The 22,693-nt window shown below is 42.6% G+C and overlaps 1 protein-coding gene across 1 annotated transcript in view; it reads left to right on the forward strand.

Moving 5' to 3' along the window:
• Positions 1 to 15,430, forward strand: part of LOC131810248 (piggyBac transposable element-derived protein 5-like) — a 35,134-nt gene extending 19,704 nt beyond the window's left edge. Inside the window, exons 3-6 of the mRNA XM_059137956.1 lie at positions 2,911 to 3,052; positions 9,575 to 9,763; positions 9,868 to 10,045; positions 15,403 to 15,430. The gene's annotated coding sequence lies outside the window, so the exon portion shown is untranslated. The remainder of the gene's footprint in view (positions 1 to 2,910; positions 3,053 to 9,574; positions 9,764 to 9,867; positions 10,046 to 15,402) is intronic.
• The last annotated feature ends 7,263 nt before the right edge of the window (positions 15,431 to 22,693 follow it).

Raw genomic sequence — 22,693 nt, forward strand, 5'->3', positions numbered from 1 at the left:
CAGAGGGTGTCCTCATGGATGGGGAGGCACCCTTTCTCCCTGAAGCTGCCCACGAGTGGAGGTGTGCCTGCTGGGGACATAAGTAAATCATTGGGGTTTAGCCTCCTAAGCTGTTAATTTATGAAGATGTGGCCAAGACCTTGTCTCACTGCTTTTTAAAGAGAAGTAAATTAAACTGTTGTTTGGGATGGTGTTGTCTTCCAAAGGCTCATTCAGTGTCAGTGGCAGAGCTGCTGTGGGCTTTCCAACTTGTCTGGAAAGCCTGGTCCAGGCAAGGGTGAGGGATATTCCCATCTCTTGGGGTCTCTTGCCCTCTCTGTTTATGGCAGAACGTGGTTTTGTGACTGGTAAATGGACAGGCATCCTGTGCAGATCCTTCAGCTCTTCGTGTGGCTGCAGTAGAGGAAATTCCCATTCACTGGGCACAGACTGTGGCTGGACGGGCGGTGTGGCGGGGCTCTCACCGAGCATTCTCCTTTCACGTAATCCCCGACCAGACATGAGTTTTGTGGTGTTGCCACTTTCCTGCTAGCCAGGAGGGAAATTGAGGCCCAGGAAAGTTACACTTTCTCGCTGTGGTAAGCGGCAGAGCCATGTCAGCCGGTCCAGGCCCTGGCTTTCAGGTCTGTTTGCTGTGAGCATTTCCTCTTGTGTTTCCAGCTTTTGGCCTGTTTGACCTATCAAACTATTGATGGTGTATTGATAATTCTAATACTCTCGACATTGTGAGAGATTAGCTCTTCACTTTGTGGTAGAAATGTTTCTTGCTGTATTTTTCTTTTAATTAAAAAAAAAAGTCAAAGTCCCACGTTTCTGCCCATATGAATCTCCCTGAGTCTCCCTGTTGTGAAGTGGTTGGGTTTGGGGATTTTTAGGGCAGGGGCCCTGACATAGTTGGTGGTGGCTTTGCCTGGAGGAGCCCATGGCTCAGGACTTAGAGTGGGGACTGGAGCAGTGTGAACTGTGGCCTGAAAATGTGTTCGTGTGTGCTGAGGTGGTGCCCAGATTCTTTTGGAGGATGAACTGAGGTTTTGATCAGTAGGTTAGTGAAACACTTGATGGAATAACACTGATAATTTTGTTTTTGTATTCAATCCTAATTTTGTGTTTTTGTTTTCGTGTAGTGCAGTGTGCTCTATGTTCTAAGAAAAAATTGGCAATCAATTCATACAGTATCATGATTTAATAATCCTTCCTCACTCACCGGGTCATATTTCAGGTTTTTATATGTAGTTTTTATATCTGTAGTTCTGTTTCTGAATTCTGCATTTTGATTCATTCCTTCATTTTTAAATTTCTTATTTTAAAGATTTTATTTATTTGAGAGAGAGAGAGAGAGAGAATGAGCTAGGAGCAGCGGCAGAGGGAGAAGGAAAGGGAGACTCCTCACTGAGCAGGGAGCCTGATGTGGGTCTCAGATCCCAGGTCTCTGAGATCAGGACCTGACCCAAAGGCAGATGCTTAACAGACTGAGCTACCCAGGTGCCGCCGCATTCCTTCACATTTTTATTTTTACTCCAGTGCTGCACTGTTTGGCTGGTTGCTTCAGTTTCTGGGAGGGAGGGAGATGGCCCCCTCCCCTGTTCTTCTAACAAGTTTGCTTTCGCTGCATTGACTGGAGAAGGGCCAGGCTTCCTGAAGATGAGTAGGATGATTCAGTGACACCCAAAAGGCAGTGGCTATCATTGTTCCCACTGTGCTTCAACAACTTCACCCACTGACTCTTTGATGATGGCAGCCACCAGCAAATCTTCTGCAGAGGACTGCTGCCTTGGGATGCTTTTCTTGTGGTGCTGGACTTCATTCCCCCTGGCAGCCAGTACAGCTAGGATTAGAACCCAGGAAAAGTCCCATTAGAACCCAAGAAAGTGGGGTGCCTGGGTGGCTTAATCGATTGTCTGCCTTTGGCTCAGTTCATGGTCTTAGGGTCCTGAGATCAAACCCTGCACTAGTGTCCGTGCTGGCTGTGGAGCCTACTTAAAATCAAACAATCAGAAATCAGCCCAAGAAAGTACCCTCCTTTGTGTTGGTCTATACTGTGGATCAGATTTTATTTTTCTTTTCTTTTTTTCTTTCTTCTTTCTTTTTAAAGATTATTTATTTGTCAGTGAGAGAGCACAAGCAGGGGGAGCAACAGGCAGAGGGTGAGGCAGGCTTCTGGTTGGGTAAGGAGTCTGATGCCAGACTTGATCCCAGGACCCTGTGATCATGACCTGAGTCATGTTAGGCTGCTGCCTAACAGACTGAGCCAACCAGGCATCCCCCAGGATCAGACTTCAATAACCCTACCAGATTTCTTTAGCTTTGACATTTTAAAGGACAATGAAAGCTAGCTAAACCTACACCAGGATTCTGCATCTGCTGGGGCTGTGCTGTCCGGGCCTATGTGCCTCCTGTTCTTCTAACCCCATCAATTCCACCCATGTTTTAGCCAGAGAACTGTAGGCAGGTGTGGGTGTGTCACTGAAAGCTTTGACTCATCATTCATATCTTTATTGTAAGCTTATAATCTTTATTTTTTTTCTTTTTTTGGGTAAGATTTTATTGATCTGTTTGTTTATGAGAATGAATGGGGAGCAGAGGCAGAGGGAGAAGCAGACTCCCTGCTGAGCAGGAAGTCTGACATAGGGCAAGATCCCAGGATTATGGCCTGAGCCCAATGCAGATGCTTAACCAACAGAGCCACCTAGGTGCCTCTTTATTTTTCCTTTATTGATTATCTGCCTTTCTGAGGCAGCGTTCTACCTGGGTTTTCATAACTCTTCCACTAGTCTGGCCTATTTTGAGGTAATTCCTATACATTTTGGCTATGCTGCTAAATGATGCTATGACCTTGGACTCTTTTTTTTTTAACCTCTCTGAGCCTTGGTTTCCTCTGTGCTAATGGGGATAATATACCCTCTCTTGCAGATGTGTGGAGGGCCATGGCTGACTTGGATGCAGTTGGAGTCATCTCACAGCACATGGAATACACAATTTATCTTGCTTCCTGTCTTGATAACGACATCTTGGTTTTCATGCTGTCTTAGAACAAGTAGAACTTGACTTACATGTAAGTTGTGAATTCACGTGCTTTTGACAGAGGTGTTATTTTAGTTTAGTTTAGTTTAGTTTAGTTTAAAGCAGGCTCCACACCCAGTGCAGAGCCCAGTGTGGAACTCAAACTCACCACCTTGAGATCAAGACCCGAGCTGAGATCAAGAGTTGGCCGCTCAACCAGCCTAGTCACCCAGGCATCCCTTCTGTTTATCATTTTTCAAAAAATGTGACAAGTAACACTTTTTCTGCCTGGACCTGTCCTCACACCTGCTATGCTGGCCTGGGGGCCAGACGTGTAACTGGTGTGGTGCTGGTGATGATGAGCAAGACAATTGTTAAGTCTTTTTACCCTAATTGCTGTTGTCCTATTATTTCTCTTTTTTTTTTTTTAAAGATTTTATTTTATATCGTGGTGATATATACAAAAACTGTTGCTTCTGGTCCTGCATTAAAACTTGAATGTGTAGGGCATTTTTCAAGGATTCATCACTGGAGATACAGTATTTGTTTTTCTCTGTCTGACTTATTTTGCTTAGCACAATGCCCTCTAGGTACATCCATACTGTTGTAAATATCAGGATCTCATCCTTTTTGATGGCTGAGTAATATAACCATTGTGTGTATGTACCACTTCGTCTTCTGTTGCCGGACACTTGGGCTGCTTCCATACCTCGGCTATGGAAAAAAAAAAATGCTGCAGTAGGCTTAGGGGTGCCTCTGTGCTTTCAGAATGTTAAGTCTGATGTGTCAACTGCCACAACAGTCGTGGCAACTCAGGAAGGGAGCCGGGTCCAGGAGGTAAGAGGAGGAGTGCAGCTTTAGGCAATCTGAGTTGAGGTGTCTGTGGGACCCGCAGGTGTAGGTTCTGGTTGGACAGTCAAAATGTAGGGATGGGTGCTTGGGGGAAGAGAGATGCAATCATGCTGTTGCCAAGGGATATATTTCTTGTAGAGAGAGTGACAGTTAAGGATTTAGGGTAATTCCTTCTTTTCTTGGGCAGATAAAGGGGAAGAATAAAGGAGTAGTGGATGGAAGGGGAGGGACGTGGCTTTGATGCCAGGAAGGCATTTTTGCACAGATGTCTAGAGAAGAGAGATTTCAAGGAATGAAATGTCAGCAATGTTCGATGATGTGAAAAGTTGCAAAGCAGCTTGATTAGGGGGTGGGGGTAGATTGAGGAGGTTGTCACTGAGTACTGAAAGAAAATGGGAGGTGAGTAGTGGATTCCTAAGCCAGACAGAGAGATAGAGTGACTGGGCGTGAAACCATGGAGGTCACATACAAGAATAGCCTTTTAGAAAGTTTGATGGTAAAGACACAGACGATCATAACTCCAGACATAGCTTGGACAAGGGTGGGTTTTACAGGCTGTGTTTGCCTATTTGCAGGTTGACTGAAGGGAGATGACAGATGGTGCATGCTGCTGGGCGTTGTGGGTTGAGATGGGATCAGAGAGGAGTGTATGGATGCCCTGACTGCTTCTGTAGAACGCGAGGCCAACATTAGGCATGGAGGGAATGGAACGAACGTGGCTCAAGGAGATGTGCAGTCTCAGATACAGACCACATGGCTCAGAGTCTTGCAGGGCTCTCCTTGCCTCTGCGTGGCCCTTCTCACAGGGTTTAAGTTTTGAACAGTCCTTTTGTTGCTCTGGGTTTCGGGTGTGACTGGAGAGACAGAGCAGATAGAAAGGGCTGAGGAAAGACCAAGAGAGCAGGAACTCACAGAGGGGAGTCTACTACCCTCTCTGCCTTCCCTGGTATGGGCTCTCTCCTGATCTGGATGGACGGATGACCTGCCATTACTTCTTTTAAAAATGCATTTTGCTTTACCCTGCCAGAAAGCAACACATGTTTATTGAAGAATAGTGGGAAACCCCAGAGAAACTGAAGGAAGAAAATAAGCACTCAGCTGAAGACAACCATTCAAAAGTTCTGGCACCTTTTCCTCCCAACTTTCACTGAAGTTGAACAGATAAATGTATATATATGAAGTGATTTCTGGGAAAGACCAAAAAAAAAAAAAAAAAAGATACAAACAACAAGAAAACAAAAAAGAGAACAAAGCAGAAGAAAACGGTGTTCATTTTCTTCCTGAGGCTGCCCTTCCTCCGTACTGCTACTTGGTTTTACTACCTGCTTTGCTCCCTGGGCTTTCTTGACAAAACATGGTTCCACTACTTTTACCTTCTTCAAAGTGTTTGACACAGTCGTTTGCTTTCAACATGGAGTTTGAGCAAAATGGACTATTGTTTTAAAATATTCTATCATGTGTGCTGTAATATCTCATCCTGGACATGATACAAATGCTATGATCAAAAGAGGAGATGCTTTTAAAGTGATCAATAGAGTTGTGAAATTCATTGGCATGATCCTTCTTTTTTTTTTTTTTAAGATTTTATTTATTTATTTGACAGACAGAGATCACAAGTAGGCAGAGAGGCAGGCAGAGAGAGGAGGAAGCAGGCTCCCTGCAGCAGAGCAGAAAGCCCGATGCGGGGCTCGATCCCAGGACCCTGGGATCATGACCTGAGCTGAGGGCAGAGGCTTAACCCACTGAGCCACCCAGGCGCCCTGAAATGATCCTTCTTTTGAGGGTCATAATTCGTTTAATTTTTTTCTGCTCCAGCTTAACCTTCGCAGTCTTCAGTTGTTATGTGCATTAGACACAGTATTAGCAGTAGTGGCAGTAAAAATACTCCTGTCACCCTTTACAGGTACCATTTTACTAGCATCGCCTTACCACTGTAGCAGCTTTAAACCCTGTTTCCACCCTGTTCATTCCTTTAAATGCCTTTTCTCTCTGGCTTTCCTTAAAACCTTTTCTTAGTTTTTGGTGTTCTATAGCTTAACCACAAAATGTTTCATTGAAGATTTCTCATCTTGCTTGGTATCTGTGCATTTCCTGTATTTCTGGATTTATCATTTCTGTAATATCCTCAGCTGTTTTCTTCTGAAATGTTGACCCTGTCCTGCTGTACTTCCCAGGATTCTTATTTAAACCTCCCGTCTGTTGTCCGTGTCTCTCAAGCTGGCGTTCCTCCTCTTCTCCTGCCTCCTTGAGTTGCATTCTGGGGAGTGTCTTCACTTCTTGGTGCAGTGTTGTGAAGTCCTTCATTCGGGGCTCATCTACTGCCCCACCATTCTGGTGTGTTTTCTGTTGTGTTTTACGTCTCAGTGATTTTTGGTCCCTGTTTAACTTCCTTCAGTTCCATGTTCACACTTGGCCTGTTGCTTTTGATAGGCTCTTGATCCTTCTTCATTTTTAAACCCCTTTTGTGTTCTTAAACAATTAACATGTAATATTTTCTATTCTGTATCTGATCATTCCAGTGTCTGAAGTCTTCATTTTCCCTCAGTCTTCTGTCTCTCACAGTGGCCTCATTTCTTGCATGCTCTGTGAAGGGATTTTGAGACCAGATTTATTGGAACATAGATGTAATCTCTTTTAATTCTGTTTTTTGGGTTTTTTTGTTGTTGTTGTTTGTTTGTTTGTTTTTTTCCTGGAGGGTTTGTCTTTCCTTTGCCAGGAGGCTGGGAGTGTTCTTAGTTGGGATCACTTTGGTCCCATTTGAGGGTCCTGGTTTATTAAGGAAATCTCAGGTTCAGTTCCCCCAACTTACCATGTGGTGGGAACGGGGTCTGGAGGGCACAGGCCTGTAGAGATCCTGCAGTGAAAATGGCATTTGTTCTCTGGCACCCTGATTTGTTTCTCTTGAACTTGTTGCTTACAGATCAGGTTTTGGCTCACTTGTTTCTGTCACCTCCCTCTTCCTGCTTTTTTTCCTACCGTTTTCTAAGTCCTTTGTTAGTTTTCCGATGTCCTCTAAAGCCCAGAAATGTTTTGTGAATTCCATTTGCCATCACTAATTGCAAGTCTCATCCTGCAGCAGGAAGGCCAGAGCCAGACACTGTAATGCTCTGCCTCCCACAGAGGAGATTTTAATACCCTCTCCTCGTGTTCAGAAATTCTAGATTGGAGATGGAGTTATGGATACATTACCATATACAGAGGATTAGTTGCCTATATAATAGAACAAGTATGCATTATTCTAATCTTCCTAAAACTTCCATTTTGCATAATAAATATGAATGAATAAGGAGCCCACATTACTTTAGTTTATGCAGATGTTCTCTTTCTGTCTCTGGCTTTAGATGTTAGGTTGTAATTTGTATGGTTCATTCTGAAAATTGGGTAACTTCATTCTTTTTTTCTACATGTTGGTGCCATATAAAGTGATGATTTATGGAGATTCAGAGGTAAATATTTATCAACATCTAAATAATTGGGGAAGGCTTCCTTTACAAAAGGTAGAATTATTAAGATCTGTTTAATCACAGAAGGGATATCCTGTAAAGCTAGCCCATAAATAAAAAGTGGATCAGAAGAAAGCAGAGAGAGGAGAGAATTTGGAAGGAGCACGTGTAGGGACACCTACTGCCTATCCCTGTAAGTCAGGGGCAATCCGGAAGGGAAACCTTGTTAAAGGAGGCAGTAGTGTTTAGATGTAATGAGCTACTGGAAACCTCACAGTGTTCTGGTGAAGCAAGTGGTGTGCAATCAAGTCCGGCAGCCCAGTTGAAGTTGTGGCTTCAGGCATCAAGCGAGCAGGCCTTTCTGTCTGCCTTTATCTCCAGTGGGAGCGACTTGTCCTCCTTGAAGTCAGCCTCCAGACATCTTTTCCTGTCCTGTGCATCACTGAGAATTTCTGTGGTTGTTGCTTCATGGAGATGTTTGTCAGTTTTGGGTTTTGTTTGTTTTGTTTTTTACCGAGGTTCACTTGCTAACTTTTCTCTTAAAAAAAATATATTTAATCTAGGGGTGCCTGGGTGGCTCAGTGGGTTAAAGCCTCTGCCTTCAGTTCAGCTTGAAGGCATGATCCCAGGGTCCTAGGATTGAGCCCCACATCAGGCTCTCTGCTCAGCAGGGAGCCTGCTTCCCTTCCTCTCTCTCTGCCTGCCTCTCTGTCTATTTGTGATCTCTGTCTGCCAAATAAATAAATAAAATCTTTAAAAAATATATGTATTTAATCTAGGGGCACTTGGGTGGCTAAGTGGGTGGGTTAAAGCCTGTCTCTTCAGCTCAGGTTATGATCTCAGGGTTCTGGGATTGAGTCCTGCATCAGCAGGGAGCCCTCTTCCTCCTCCTCTCTCTCTCTCTCTCTCTCTCTCTCTCTGCCTCTCTGCCTACTTGTGATCTCTCTCTGTCAAATAAATAAGTAAGTAAATAAATCTTTTAAAAATATATATATAATCTCTTCCAGGAAGAGATTATGCTGAGTGAAATAAGTCAAGCAGAGAGAGTCAATTATCATATGGTTCCACTTATTTGTGGAGCATGACAAATAGCATGGTGGACAAGGGGAGATGGAGAGAAGGGAGTTGAGGGAAACTGGAAGGGGAGGTGAACCATGACAGACTATGGACTCTGAAAAATAATCTGAGGGTTTTGAAGGGGTAGGGGGTGAGAGGTTGGGGGAACTAGGTGGTGGGTATTAGAGAGGGCATGGATTGCATGGAGCACTGGGTGTGGTGCAAAAACAACGAATACTGTTACACTGAAAAAAATATATATATATTTCATCTATCATTACCATGTATTTCAAATGGAAGTGGGGGATGATGGTGTGGGACCCCATGAAGTGAATTTACACTGCCATCTTGACAATATAAGTGTCGTACACAGCTGTCCTGTGTCCCCTTTCCTTCTGAAATGGATTCTCTCTTCCCAGCTGTTATCAATAGAAGACAGGGGTCTTTGTTCTTGTAGATGACTTGTCCAAGATCGCACCGCTTTCAAGGTTTAACCTTTGGTCTGATTGTAGGACCCATTTTCTTTAACTCAGTGCCATGCAACCTACCATGTAGGAGTCTCAATACTCTCCTACTTTTGAAGCTGTACTCCACAGGCCACGTCTACCAGTGCATATCTATTCTTGTCTAGTTCACTTATTTATTGCACACATTTACTGGATGCCAGCTATGTGTTTCAGGCACCTTTCTAGGTGCTGGAGGTATGGCAGTGAGCAAGTCAAACACAACCCCCTGCCCTCATTGAGCATGTTCCATTTCCTACTACTGGAAGCATCCACCAGGAACAATGGACTTATGCCAGAAGTCCAGCAATGATATGAGTTCCAGAAATTTCTGAATGGTTCTTTGTGGAAGTGATGATTTGGCGGCAGCCCTCAAGGTAGCTACCTGCACAGGCAAAAAAAAAAAAAAAAAAAAAAAAAAAAAAAAAAAAAAAAAAGGAGGGCTGGTGTAGAAATGCCTGATGAATGGGCTTCAAGGTCAAATAACTGAGCCAGGTCTTTAAGGTCTTATTTAGCTCTGAGATTTTTCAAGAACTTTCCATGATACATATGCATATTATAGAAAAAACCCTATTCAAAGCACACTGTAAATTTGGAGGACGATTGTCTTTGCATTATTTTTGTGATTAAATGACAGTTGATGATACAGGCACTGTTGTAAGTCACTTATCCCTGTGCCAGCACTTTGTGGTAAATTCTTTTATCATCCTTATTTTTCAGAGGTAGAGACTGATGCAAACGGAGAAGTTTGGTGGTTCTCCACTGGCCACAGCTTAGCTAGCAAAAAGCAAAAAGCAGAGCCTGCATTGGAGCCAGGCACTGTGGCTCCAGACCCCAACTCTTCACCCTTGGGCTTCTTGCCACACACCTGCTTCCTTGTCACTAAGAACTTGGTGCAGGAGTTTAACGGTACCTTTAACTTCTAGTTTTTCTTTCTCAGAACTGAATCTGCATTGCAGTGCATCTCTGCATAAACATGTGTTTAATTCTGTCACTTTTAATTTTGTTTTTAGGTAAGATCTGAAGAAGTCAATCTGTTTCTTCTATGGCTTCAAGGACTTCAGACAAACTTTGCAGAAGAGCAGGTGCTGATTTTTGCTTGCCTCGTGCCTGGTTTCCCAGCGATCATGTCATCCAGAGGGACCTGCATGGTGGAGACACTCATCAGTCCTAGCCCTGGTGTGGCAGATGGTGAGGAACATTTTAGCCAGCCTTACAGGTTGAAATGACTCTGGAAGTTCTCTTGAGGGATTCCTCAGCTTGTCATGATCCTGAATAGAACCCTTTATTTCATAGATGGGTTTGGAGGAGGAATTATCCCCTGCTCTTGTTCACAGTAATGTCTTACAGACATTAGAATAGAAAGAATTAAAGCCTTTTTTATATGCAATGAGGACGGGAGACATTTACTGAAGTGGTGGAAACAGGAATGGAAGGGAGGACTCAGATGTTGGAAACAGCAGGAAGTGGAGACACATCATGTATCTGGAGTGTTTTCTTGGCTGTGAATGAAATTTAAATCTGCCATCCAAAACTACTGTTTATTGTCCTCAGCATGATTGTTTCATGAGTGGAGATTCATCTGCTCACCCAGCTGTGTATTTTCATGCCACATTCATGGAAAGACAGTAGCTGCTTCCTGGGAAAGTCATGGCAACCATCTGTGTCCCATGAGTTTTTAAGGAACTTGCCAGTTAGGGCCAATGATTGATTAATGCACATCACTTTATTGCCCAAAGACAGGTATTTGATCCTTAGGCTGACCGAAGCAGAATTTGGCAGAGAGAAGAATAGTTTAGAGGGAGAGGTGGCTTCATGGGACTTTGTACCGTATTTCCAACCCCTTGATGCTCGCTGGCCTGGAGTGTAGTGTGAGCAGGTTCCAAAGGAGGGGCAGATGTATTTTAATGAAGGCCATTTTTTAAAAACCCTTTGAACGTTGGTGAAAGAACTCCTTTTTTTCCCCACTCTGGAGCAAAGATAGATCCACAAGAATCACTCCACTCTTGCCGGCCATATCAGGGGAAAGGATCGCTGAGGACCAGACGTGCTTTTTCCTTCAAGTACTATTGAACTGTATGGTTATTCAGGTAAAAGCAAAATCTTGGATAATTCAGGAATGGACTTTCTCTTGATAGGAAAGAGGAAACATTGCTTATTTTCTCCCAGCTCATCCATATTTTGTATGTTTGCTTGTTTGTTTGTTTGTTTGTTTTTTGAGTTGACTCTTTATGATATTTCACTAGAACTTGAATATGTGCTATATCACATCAGCAAAGACCTGGCATACATAATATTTTGTGTGAGAGTGTATGTCAAGGAAACATTTCAGTTCTCCCATCTGCTTTCATATTACCATATTCACACAGAACACTTCACTTCTAACACTGAGGCTGAGGCTGTGGATTTTTCCCTCACCAGGCAACTCTGCAACACCAGCTGGGTGTCCTGTAGTTTCACTCAGCTTTGACACTGTCTGCCTTGATATGGCATCTGATCCCACAGGTTAAGGTCTCAGTCCCGTGAGACTGTTCCATCACGTTCAGGTGCCAGTCACAAGTAGGAGGGGCCCAGGTTACCCACAACTTCTCTACAACTTGGCTACAAATCAGAGGTTCCTTCAGCTCCTCCTCCGGTTCAACTGAGTGGCTCGCAGAACTCTGGGAAACATTTGTTTTCATTTACAATTTATGAAAGGTATGATAAAGGATACAGATGAACAGTCAGATGCAGAGACACAAAGGGCACAGTCTGGGAGGGTCGCAAGCACAGGAATGTATTCCTGTGGAGCTGGGTTTCATCCCCCTCCTGGTACCTGGATATGTTTACTTACCTGGAAGTTTCCTGAAACCCCTGCTTTGAGGATTTTTTAAAAAAAGATTTTATTTATTTACCAGAGAGAGAGAAAGGGGGAGAGAGCGAGCACAGGCAGAGGCAGAGGGAGAAGCAGGCTCCCTGCTGAGCAAGGAGCCCGATGTGGGACTCGATCCCAGGACGCTGGGATCATGACCTGAGCCGAAGGCAGCTGCTTAACCAACTGAGCCACCCAGGCGTCCCTGCTATGAGGATTTTTATGGAGGCTTCCTTACATAGATGTGCTCTGCTTTTAGCCCCCTCCCCTCTCTGGGGGAATGTAGGGGTTGGGGTGGGGGTGCCGAAGATTCTAAATTCTAATCATGGTGTGGTCTTCCTGGTGATGTGTCCCCACTGAGGAGCCATCTTGGAGCCCACCCAGAGTTGTGTTATTAGAACAAAATATTAAACTCAAAATGGATGAAAGACCTCAATGTAAGATAGGAATTCTTGCCAGTTTTCTTAAGGTGATTCTTTCTCTCTGCTATCCCTCAAGATTCTGTCCTTGCCTCCCTTCCTGACTGCACTGTCCTATTGGGCAATCTTGCCTAATGGGCAGGTGGAATGGACCAGTAGGGTCAAAATGCACAGCTTCTAGAAGACAAAGGGATACTCCAGTCTGCTCTCAGGACTTTGGAGACTTTGTGTTTTTGGTGCTGGCGAAAGGAAATGAGAGAGGAGAGCAGACAAGAAAGAATGCTAAGTCATTAGAGAGAACTGGTGGGATAAAATACAGGCATGATGAGTAGAATGAGTTTAAAAACATGATACCATTGGGTGATTTTTTTTAATACTCAGTAAGAATATTTTTAACAAAGTGAACCATTTAGTTTTGAAATATTCATTCTTAGCATGTTTTGAGTTTTAAGATAGGATTACATTACATGATTGTCAACATTATTTGTCACCATGACTTTTTTTTTTTTTAAATTTCGGATAGGAATTTTAATAAGATAGCATTTTATTTCAGTAGACATTTAAGTTAAAATTTAAATGTATATATGTTCTTTCCCACATATTATCCAAAGGCTACAAATTAGAGTGGAAGAATAAGGAGAATCAAGATACTTGTTTTAAAGTTCTTTTTACACTGTTTTAAAAATATTGTCTTCCTCATTTATTTCCATCATTTACCATGTTAGCAAAATCTACAAACTTGTACTTGGTAAGTACTGATTGGGCTGGGTATAGAGGATATCCACAGGGAAGCTGCCATTCTCCTTCAAAGTGACCTTTGTTTATTTTTAAGCAAAATAGTCACTTTATTCTTATATTTAATGGTAACTTTATTGTAAGAGGTTTAAAGTTTCCTAATAAATGATTTTACCTATTTGTACAAACTATTTATTTGTACCTCAGGAAGACTGTGGCTCCTAAAATAATTCAACATGTGTCATGATTCTTCTTGGTATAATTATATTTAAAATTAAGTTTTAAAATTTTAATTTTTTATTGAAACTGTTTATTGAAGGCAGTGTTTATTTTCTCAGGCAAAGATGGTGAAATAAACATTCTTGTTGAAGCCTTCTCTTAACGGTGTTGAGGTATGGTGACCCCAGACCCCAGACCTTGCCCAGTGGTGAGGCAGACCATCCCAGGCCATGCAACTGCCCAGAGTAGCCCTTCCTTATATGCTGGATCTTTCATCCACTAGGTGCTACTTACAGCTTCTTATGGAGGAGCCAATATTTGGGCAACTGTGCAACCTAAGGGCAGTAAGCTCCAGAAAGGAAGGAAACATGAGGGAATTTCTAGTTTCACTGCTCAGGGTTTTTTGGATGTTTGTTTGTTTGTTTTCCCCTATGAAAAATGAAGGCTCACAGGACAGAAGTATCCCTTTGATTGGTGCTGGGGTGGGGAAGCAAATTTTCTTCTCCTTATTATTGGAAAGCAGGCAAAATTAGTTAAAGTGAATAATCAGAAACAATTTGGGAGGGAAAGAGATCACAACAGGCATTAATCCATGTGGTGAATGTGGACTACTAATTCAGTTGTCTTTGGGTGTTTACTTACATACACACAAATGTGCATGCTTGGATCAGGGGAAAACAGCAGAAACTTGATGCCTTTTGAAATATGTGGAAGTACTAACCTTTAGAGGTACCGGGCTGTGTATTTGTTAGCTATCTGTATATGGGTATTTTTTTCAGAACTTGTTTCTGATTTGATAAATAGTCTATATTCACTGTGGAAAACATAGTATACTTTAATATATTGAAATTAAAGTTCTTTATTGAGAACTTGTCTGCCTCATGCAAGTGCCTCCAGGTATATAAAAGGTGGGAGGTCGGGGTACCAGGTGGTGTGTATTATAGAGGGCACGGATTGCATGGAGCACTGGGTGTGGTACAAAAACAATGAATACTGTTATGCTGAAAATAAAAAAAAAAGAAAGTCAGTAAGAGAGCTGGACATACAGCAAGTAGTAGCTCAAGTCCAATACCATGTAACTTTTTGTATTGATTATGAAATTTAAAGAAGGAGAAAGGGACTTTTTTTATTATTCTATTTCTTTTCAGTGTTCCAGAATTCATTGTTTATGTACCACACCCAGTGCTTCATGCAATAGGTGCCCTCCATAATACCCATCACCAGGCTCACCCAACCCCCTACCTGCCTCCCTTCTAAAGCCCTCAGTTTGCTTCTCAGAGTCCACAGTCTCTCATGGTTTGTCTCCCCCACCAATTTCCCTCAACTCACTTCTCCCCTCCAATCTCCCAATGTCTTCTGTGTTACTCCTTATGGTCCAGAAGTAAGAAACCATATGGTAATTGACTCTGGTGACTTATTTCACTCAGCATAATCTCTTCCAGTCCAGTTCATGTTGATACAAAAGTTGGGTATTCATTCTTTCTGATGGAGGCATAATAATCCATATTGTATATGGACCACATCTTTATCCATTCATCCATTGAAGGACAACTTGGTTCTTTCCACACTTCAGTGACTTTGGCCATTGCTGCTATGAACATTGGTGTACAGATGTGCCCTTCTTTTCACTACATCTGTATCTTCTTGGCATATACAGAGTGCAGTTGCAGGGTCATAGGGCAGCTCCATTTTAATTTTTTTGAGGAATTTCCACACTGTTTCCCAATGTGTCTGCACCAAGAAAGGGACTTGTTATTAATTCTGTGGAGCTGGTCAAGTCTGATACTCAAAGATGAATTCTTTCAGACATAAAGTAGTTTATATTGATTCTATTCTTCAGATTCATCTACAAGGAAAAGGCTATATAAAACTAAAGTCCCATGGATTTGATTAGGGTAGTATTGGATGTTAAAGTACCTGAAATGATGAAGAATGTCTGTACATTCTTCTAGATTTGTTTCAGTCCTAAAATATTAAATTAGTTATAATGTATGTGAAAATATCCTTACTATTAGAATTGCTTATCCTTTCTCAAATTTTTTAGTGGCTTAGTACTTAGTACTTCCACCGCTGTATGCCATAGCTGTAATAAGCAAGCAGTAACAGGAGCCACCATCCCACCTTTGTCAGGTCACAAGGCAGAATCAGAAACAAGTCTACCAAAAAATGTCATCCCTAATAATTTCTGGTACTTTAATTTTAAAGTTTTAGTTGATATTCATCCAACCAAATATATAGCTGAGGTATATGTTTGTGAGAAATTGAACTGTTTAGGGTGGTGGCTTACACTCACTCCCCTAATCATGTATTCTGTTTCCTTCCAGACATCCCCCATTTGAGACCAGCGCCAGTGTATGTACATTACTACCACTCAAGACAATGAAAACATTTATAGTATAAAAATTCCACACATGGCAATTCACATTGTTTTTATTAAATGGATTATAAATTTCTTTTTGGAAAAAAAGTATCTAGCTATAATCCAAAGCACTCAAAATCGAGTTGCTGTACTGCCCCAGATCATACAGGTATGTCATTCCTCTTTTTCTTATATTTTACATAGGTAAAAATACACTAACACATACCAAAGTAATTGACTCATAGGGGTTTTGGTTCCTAAAGGATGCTGGTTCTAGGGATTATGTTTATGGGTGGGCTCTCTCTCTGTTGCTGAGGTGTCAGAGGGACTTCTGAGGTAGCACTTGCCATGCTCTGCTGACATTGCCATGACAAGGTGATCTTGGGGGCCAGGGAGATGTTCTGAGAACATGGTGTTGTGTGCAGTCTCCTGGACCCTCTCATTTTCCTTCCTTTGCTCAAGAGCCAGTGACATCAGAGCACAAGACCAGGGGCCTGTGTTGCCTTCACCCATCCCCAGCACCAGGCAGGCCCTTAAGAATCATGTAGGTGGGCTGTGGGAATGACCTATTCGACTGCCAAGTGCGTTTTGGCATCTCAGGGGGAGCAGTGGAAGAGCATCTCAGGATTTTGAGGTGCCATGATGGAATGCCTGGAAGAAAAGGCAGACTCTCTTTTGAAGGCTTTCAGTGAAGACCTCTTTCTGTGTGGGGCCCATGGTATAACTTCCCTCTCTTGTGGTCCTTGGTCATAGAGAAATGGGCTTTCCCAGCAGGTTGAGTTGCTTAGAGACTTTGTGCTGTGTAGGGAAGGACAACTTGGGGAGGTTTGAGAGGGGCTGCTTCATGGCAGGGGCCTGCTTTTATGCACAAAGCATGGTCCCCTTAGAGCAGGTTCGCTGATGCCCCAGAGTTCCCAAAAGTGTGACTAGGCCTGAGCTGCAAGAGTTCACACACCTGAGTGGCAGGTAGCATCTTGGTGGAGGAGCACCAAACTGAGGTCCAGAGCATGTGTCCTCATTGATTAAGAACTGACTACAGAGCTAGAGAAACTTACTGTCAAGAAGTCTGAGGGGGATACAGTTACAGTAAAGAGCAGCAAAATACTTACTGAAGATTTTGAAAGGGAGCTTTGGGGTGCGTGGATGGCTCAGTTGGTTAAATGTCTGCCAGAGATCAAACCCTGTGGTGGGGGGGGTGGGGAGTCCCTGCTAAGTGGGGAGTCTGCTTCTCCCTCTCCTTTTCCCTCTGCCACTCTTCCTGTCTGTGCTCACTTTCTCTCTGTCTCTCTGTGTCAAATAAATTTTATAAATCTTTTAAAACATAAAAATACAAGAAAGATTTGAAACTTAAGTTCACTAGTTGTAACATGTAATAGGAACCCTGTAAACAGTAATAATCACTGCTGAGAACAAAATTGATGTTTTTTTAAGATTTTATTTATTTGGCAGAGAGAGATCCCAAGTAGGCAGAAAGGCAAGCAGAGAGAGAGGAGGAAGCAGGCTCCCCACCGAGCAGTGAGCCCAATGCAGGAATCGATCCCAGGACCCTGAGATCATGACCTGAGCTGAGGGCAGTGGCTTAACCCACTGAGCCACCCAGGTGCCCCACAAAATTGATTTTCTAAAGGAATATCCCAGAACACTGAGGAAAATTTCAAAGAGATGGAAATGAGAAATGAAAAAGTAAGATCTGAGGTCAGGTCCAAATCTACCTTGCAAGTACCCTGAGGACAAAAGGAGAAAATAACAGAAGTTATAAAACAGTCATGCCTTCAGTTCATAAAGCCTTCAAGTCCCAGGGAGAATTATCTGAACAGACTCAAACCAAAACAGACATAAACCTATTTGACTTTCAGGGACTAAGAAAAAATTGTCAGAGCTTCAAACAGAAACCACCAGTTCCTTCTAGAAAATGAGACAGAGTATCATTGAATATTGACTTTAAGCTCTATCCCTCAGAGCTGAAAGAACTCTCTTTCTTAGAACTCTTGCTTCCTATCACATATGTAAGCAGATGTCAGATTGATTAACCTTGTAAATTGGTTTAAGTTCTAACTCTACAAACAAAATGATAAAGAATTTGGAGACAATCTAGGGGCATGTAAAAATTTGGGAAGTGGTAGACTACCTTAGGTAGAAATAAGACCCACAGACCATAGAAGAAATGACATGCCACTTTATTTTAAAAATTTGAAAAAGATTTGTATATCAAAAAAGAGTAAAGCTGCATGTGGGCAACAGGCTGTGAAAAGCATCTGTAACATCAGCTGTTCAAGGAGTTCATGTCTCTGACGTGCCTACAAATTGAGAAGAAGACAAACAGTCCGATTGAAAAACAGACCAAATGAGAGGAAGGAGAAGTTCATGGAAAAGGAAACAGAAATGACCCTGGATTTCATAGTGAGCCAGGGAACACCATTAGTTCTGGACCATGTTGAGACACCTTTATTCACTCACCCTGTAGACAAAAACTAAAAATCATCAGGTAGACAAAAATTTGCATGAAATCATATATAAGAAACTCAGCCCCACTCTTTGATAAATTTTACAGTCTATCTTGTGTGATTGTTAAGTCAATTCAAAACAATCTGTTTAGAGACTCTGTTCCCTACTTGGTTACAAATTTTCAGGGAACCATCACTGTATTCATTGAGAATAAGTTCCTCATTCTTGAAAAATACATTTGAGTGATGAAAAATAGCAAGAATAGTGGAATAACCACAAATTCAAGGTTCTAGTTTTCCCCCCGCCCTTAGTTGGAAAGGAAACTTTTCACACATGTGAGTCATCTACTTTTATTATCTGGCTTTCTTAGTTTCCGTAAAGTCTGACGTCCTGAATCAGTTTGGATGGTTGTCTCATCCTAACTCAAACTGTCTTAAAGATTAAAAAAAATAAAAACAAAAACAAAACAACAAAAAAAACCCTTCAATCTCATGAAGAAGCAGCTCATGGCAGGGCTTGCAGAGAATGTGTTTTATTCACACTGTCTCCATGATTTTCTCCATTTTTCCCTACTCTGCCCTTTCCCTCTGGCCAGTTTGTCTTCCACCCCCTGCTGACTGTGTGATGGCTGCCCACAGTGGGGGCACTGCTTTCCTTGTTCACATTCAGAGACAACCCAGATATTTCTGTAAAGCCCTTCCCGTTTGTGTGTGTGGGACATCCTAGGTTACTGTCTCTCGTAGAACAGTAACAAGGCACTGACTGTCGTGCAGCTGGTTGTGTGAATGGCCCAGGAGGAACATGACTGGCTTCCATGACAGAACCCTTCCCTGTAGTGTGGATGGGGCCAGCTTCCTGTGAGTCACCTGGGCTGCAGTGGAGGAGGCACACAGTGCACTGGGGTTCAGGAAGGGGGAGGGAGGAAGGATGCTGGCAGTCAACTCTCCAGACCCAGTACTACCACACCCTGAAGACAGTCCCACCTAGAAATGGTCCCTGCCATTGTACAGACTCAATATGTCTCAGTGAGTTCTTCTAGTAGTTTTTAGTGCCACTGTTGCAAATGACAAATTCTCAGTGGCCTGAAACAACACAAATTGATTATCTTGCAGTTCTGGAGGTCAGAAGTTCAAAAATCAGTCTCAGTGTGGTAAAATCAGGGTGTTAACAGCCTGTGTTCCTTCTGGAGGCTCTAGAGGAGAATCCACTTTCTTGCCTTGTCCTGCTTCTAAAGCTGCCTGCATTCCCTGACTTGTGGCCCTTCATTGCACCACCTTTTATCCCTCTGTTTCCAACTTCACATTGCCTTCTGATTCTGATCCTCCTGTCTCCTTATGGATTCTCATGATTACATTGGGACCACCGAGGTAATCCAGGATAATCTCTCCCCCCTCACACCTTAATTTAATCATGCTTGCTAAATCCCATTTGCCAGGTAAGGTAAAGTACTCAGAGCTTCTTGGGCTCAGGATATGGTCATCTTTGGGGCAGTCCCTATTCAGCTGATCAGTTGCCTCCTGTACTCCCTTTTATGCCTCACACCTCATCTCACATGTGTCTGCATTGCAAATGAGAAATGCAGCAATTTAAACCATTGAATATTAGATTTTGGAGATAGTTGTGGGAATAAAAGCACATATAATTTTATTTGTGTCCTAAAAGTTTTTGTTTGGAATTTTAAATTTTATCTAATTGTCCCTAGGTAAATTAAATATGATTCAATCAGTTGATCTGAAAAATCTTTTCAAATAGTATACCGCTGTTGTAAAGGCCCTTCAAAACAGTATTTTGGGGGGAGGAGTCAAGATGGCGGAGAAGTAGCAAGCTGAGACTGCTTCAGCTAGCCAGAGATCAGCTAGATAGCTTATCTAAAGATTGCAAACACCTGAAAATCCATCGGCAGATCGAAGAGAAGAAGAACAGCAATTCTGGAAACAGAAAAACAACCACTTTCTGAAAGGTAGGACCGGCGGAGAAGTGAATCCAAAGCGACGGGAAGATAGACCCCGGGGGGAGGGGCCGGCTCCCGGCAAGCGGCGGAGCAACCGCGCACAAAATCAGGACTTTTAAAAGTCTGTTCCGCGGAGGGACATCGCTCCAGAGGCTAAACCGGAGCGAAGCCCACGCGGGGTCAGCGTGGCCTCAGGTCCCGCAGGGTCACAGAAGGATCGGGGGTGTCTGAGTGTCGCAGAGCTTGCGGGTATTGGAACGGGAAAGCCGGCTACAGAGACAGAGCCGACAGTAAGCTCGCAGCTCCGTGTTACCTTGAACCGGTCGCAGGCTCGGTGAGCTCGGAGCGCGGCCGGAGGTCAGGCAGACGGGAGTAACTGGGCGCTGTTCTCTGAGGGCGCACTGAGGAGTGGGGCCCTGGGCTCTCGGCTCCTCCGGGCCGGAGACCAGGAGGCCGCCATTTGTATTCCCGTCCTCTGGAACTCTACGGAAAGCGCTCAGGGAACAAAAGCTCCTGAAAGCAAACCCGAGCGGATTACTCACCCCGGCCCCGGGTAAGGGCGGTGTAATTCCGCCTGGGGCAAAGACACTTGAAAATCACTACAACAGGCCCCTCCCCCAGAAGATCAACAAGAAATCCAGCCGAGACCAAGCTCACCTACCAAGGAGTGCGGTTTCAATACCAAGGAGAGCAGCAGAATTCCAGAGGAGGAGAAAGCCAAGCACGGAACTCATGGCTTTTTTCCTGTGATTTTTTTTAGTCTTGCAGTTAATTTAATTTTTTCTTTTTCATTTTTTTTTTTTTTCTCGCCTTCGGGTAAAATTTTTTTTTTTAACTGTTACCTTTTTCTTTTTTAACGATTTTTTACTAGTTTATCTAATATATATATATATTTTTTTACATTTTTCTTAGGTGTTTTCTTTTTTTAAAAAAATTCTTTTCTTTTCTTTTTTTTTTTTCTTTTTTCTTTCTTCCTTTTTGAACCTCTTTTTATCCCCTTTCTCCCCACTCACGATTTTGGATCTCTTCTAATTTGGCTAAAGCATATTTTCCTGGGGTTGTTGCCACCCTTTTAGTATTTTACTTGCCCCTTCATTTACTCTTATCTGGACAAAATGACAAGACGTAAAAATTCACCACAAAAAAAAGAACAAGAGGCAGTACCGAAGGCTAGGGACCTAATCAATACAGACATCGGTAATATGTCAGATCTAGAGTTCAGAATGACAATTCTCAAGGTTCTAGCCGGGCTCGAAAAAGGCATGGAAGATATTAGAGAAACCCTCTCGAGAGATATAAAAGCCCTTTCTGGAGAAATAAAAGAACTAAAATCTAACCAAGTTGAAATCAAAAAAGCTATTAATGAGGTGCAATCAAAAATGGAGGCTCTCACTGCTAGGATAAATGAGGCAGAAGAAAGAATTAGTGATATAGAAGACCAAATGACAGAGAATAAAGAAGCTGATCAAAAGAGGGACAAACAGCTACTGGACCACGAGGGGAGAATTCGAGAAATAAGTGACACCATAAGACGAAACAACATTAGAATAATTGGGATTCCAGAAGAAGAAGAAAGTGAGAGGGGAGCAGAAGGTATACTGGAGAGAATTATTGGGGAGAATTTCCCCAATATGGCAAAGGGAACAAGCATCAAAATTCAGGAGGTTCAGAGAATGCCCCTCAAAATAAATAAGAATAGGCCCACACCCCGTCACATAATAGTAAAATTTACAAGTCTCAATGACAAAGAGAAAATCCTGAAAGCAGCCCGGGAAAAGAAGTCTGTAACATACAATGGTAAAAATATTAGATTGGCAGCTGACTTATCCACAGAGACCTGGCAGGCCAGAAAGAGCTGGCATGATATTTTCAGAGCACTAAACGAGAAAAACATGCAGCCAAGAATACTATATCCAGCTAGGCTATCATTGAAAATAGAAGGAGAGATTAAAAGCTTCCAGGACAAACAACAACTGAAAGAATTTGCAAATACCAAACCAGCTCTACAGGAAATATTGAAAGGGGTCCTCTAAGCAAAGAGAGAGCCTACAAGTGGTAGATCAGAAAGGAACAGAGACCATATACAGTAACAGTCACCTTACAGGCAATACAATGGCACTAAATTCATATCTCTCAATAGTTACCCTGAATGTGAATGGGCTAAATGCCCCTGTCAAAAGACACAGGGTATCAGAATGGATAAAAAAACAAAACCCATCTATATGTTGCCTCCAAGAAACACATTTTAAGCCCGAAGACACCTCCAGATTTAAAGTGAGGGGGTGGAAAAGAATTTACCATGCTAATGGACATCAGAAGAAAGCAGGAGTGGCAATCCTTATATCAGATCAATTAGATTTTAAGCCAAAGACTGTAATAAGAGATGAGGAAGGACACTATATCATACTCAAAGGGTCTGTCCAACAAGAAGATTTAACAATTTTAAATATCTATGCCCCCAACGTGGGAGCAGCCAACTATATAAACCAATTAATAACAAAATCAAAGAAACACATAAACAACAATACAATAATAGTAGGGGACTTTAATATTCCCCTCACTGAAATGGACAGGTCATCCAAGCAAAAGATCAGCAAGGAAATAAAGGCCTTAAATGACACACTGGACCAGATGGACATCACAGATATATTCAGAATATTTCATCCCAAAGCAACAGAATACACATTCTTCTCTAGTGCACATGGTACATTCTCCAGAATAGATCACATCCTCGGTCCTAAATCAGGACTCAACCGGTATCAAAAGATTGGGATCATTCCCTGCATATTTTCAGACCACAATGCTCTAAAGCTAGAACTCAACCACAAAAGGAAGTTTGGAAAGAACCCAAATACATGGA

The sequence above is a fragment of the Mustela lutreola genome, chromosome 10 (genome assembly GCF_030435805.1).
Source record: "Mustela lutreola isolate mMusLut2 chromosome 10, mMusLut2.pri, whole genome shotgun sequence".
NCBI classification, from domain to species: Eukaryota; Metazoa; Chordata; class Mammalia; order Carnivora; family Mustelidae; genus Mustela; species Mustela lutreola.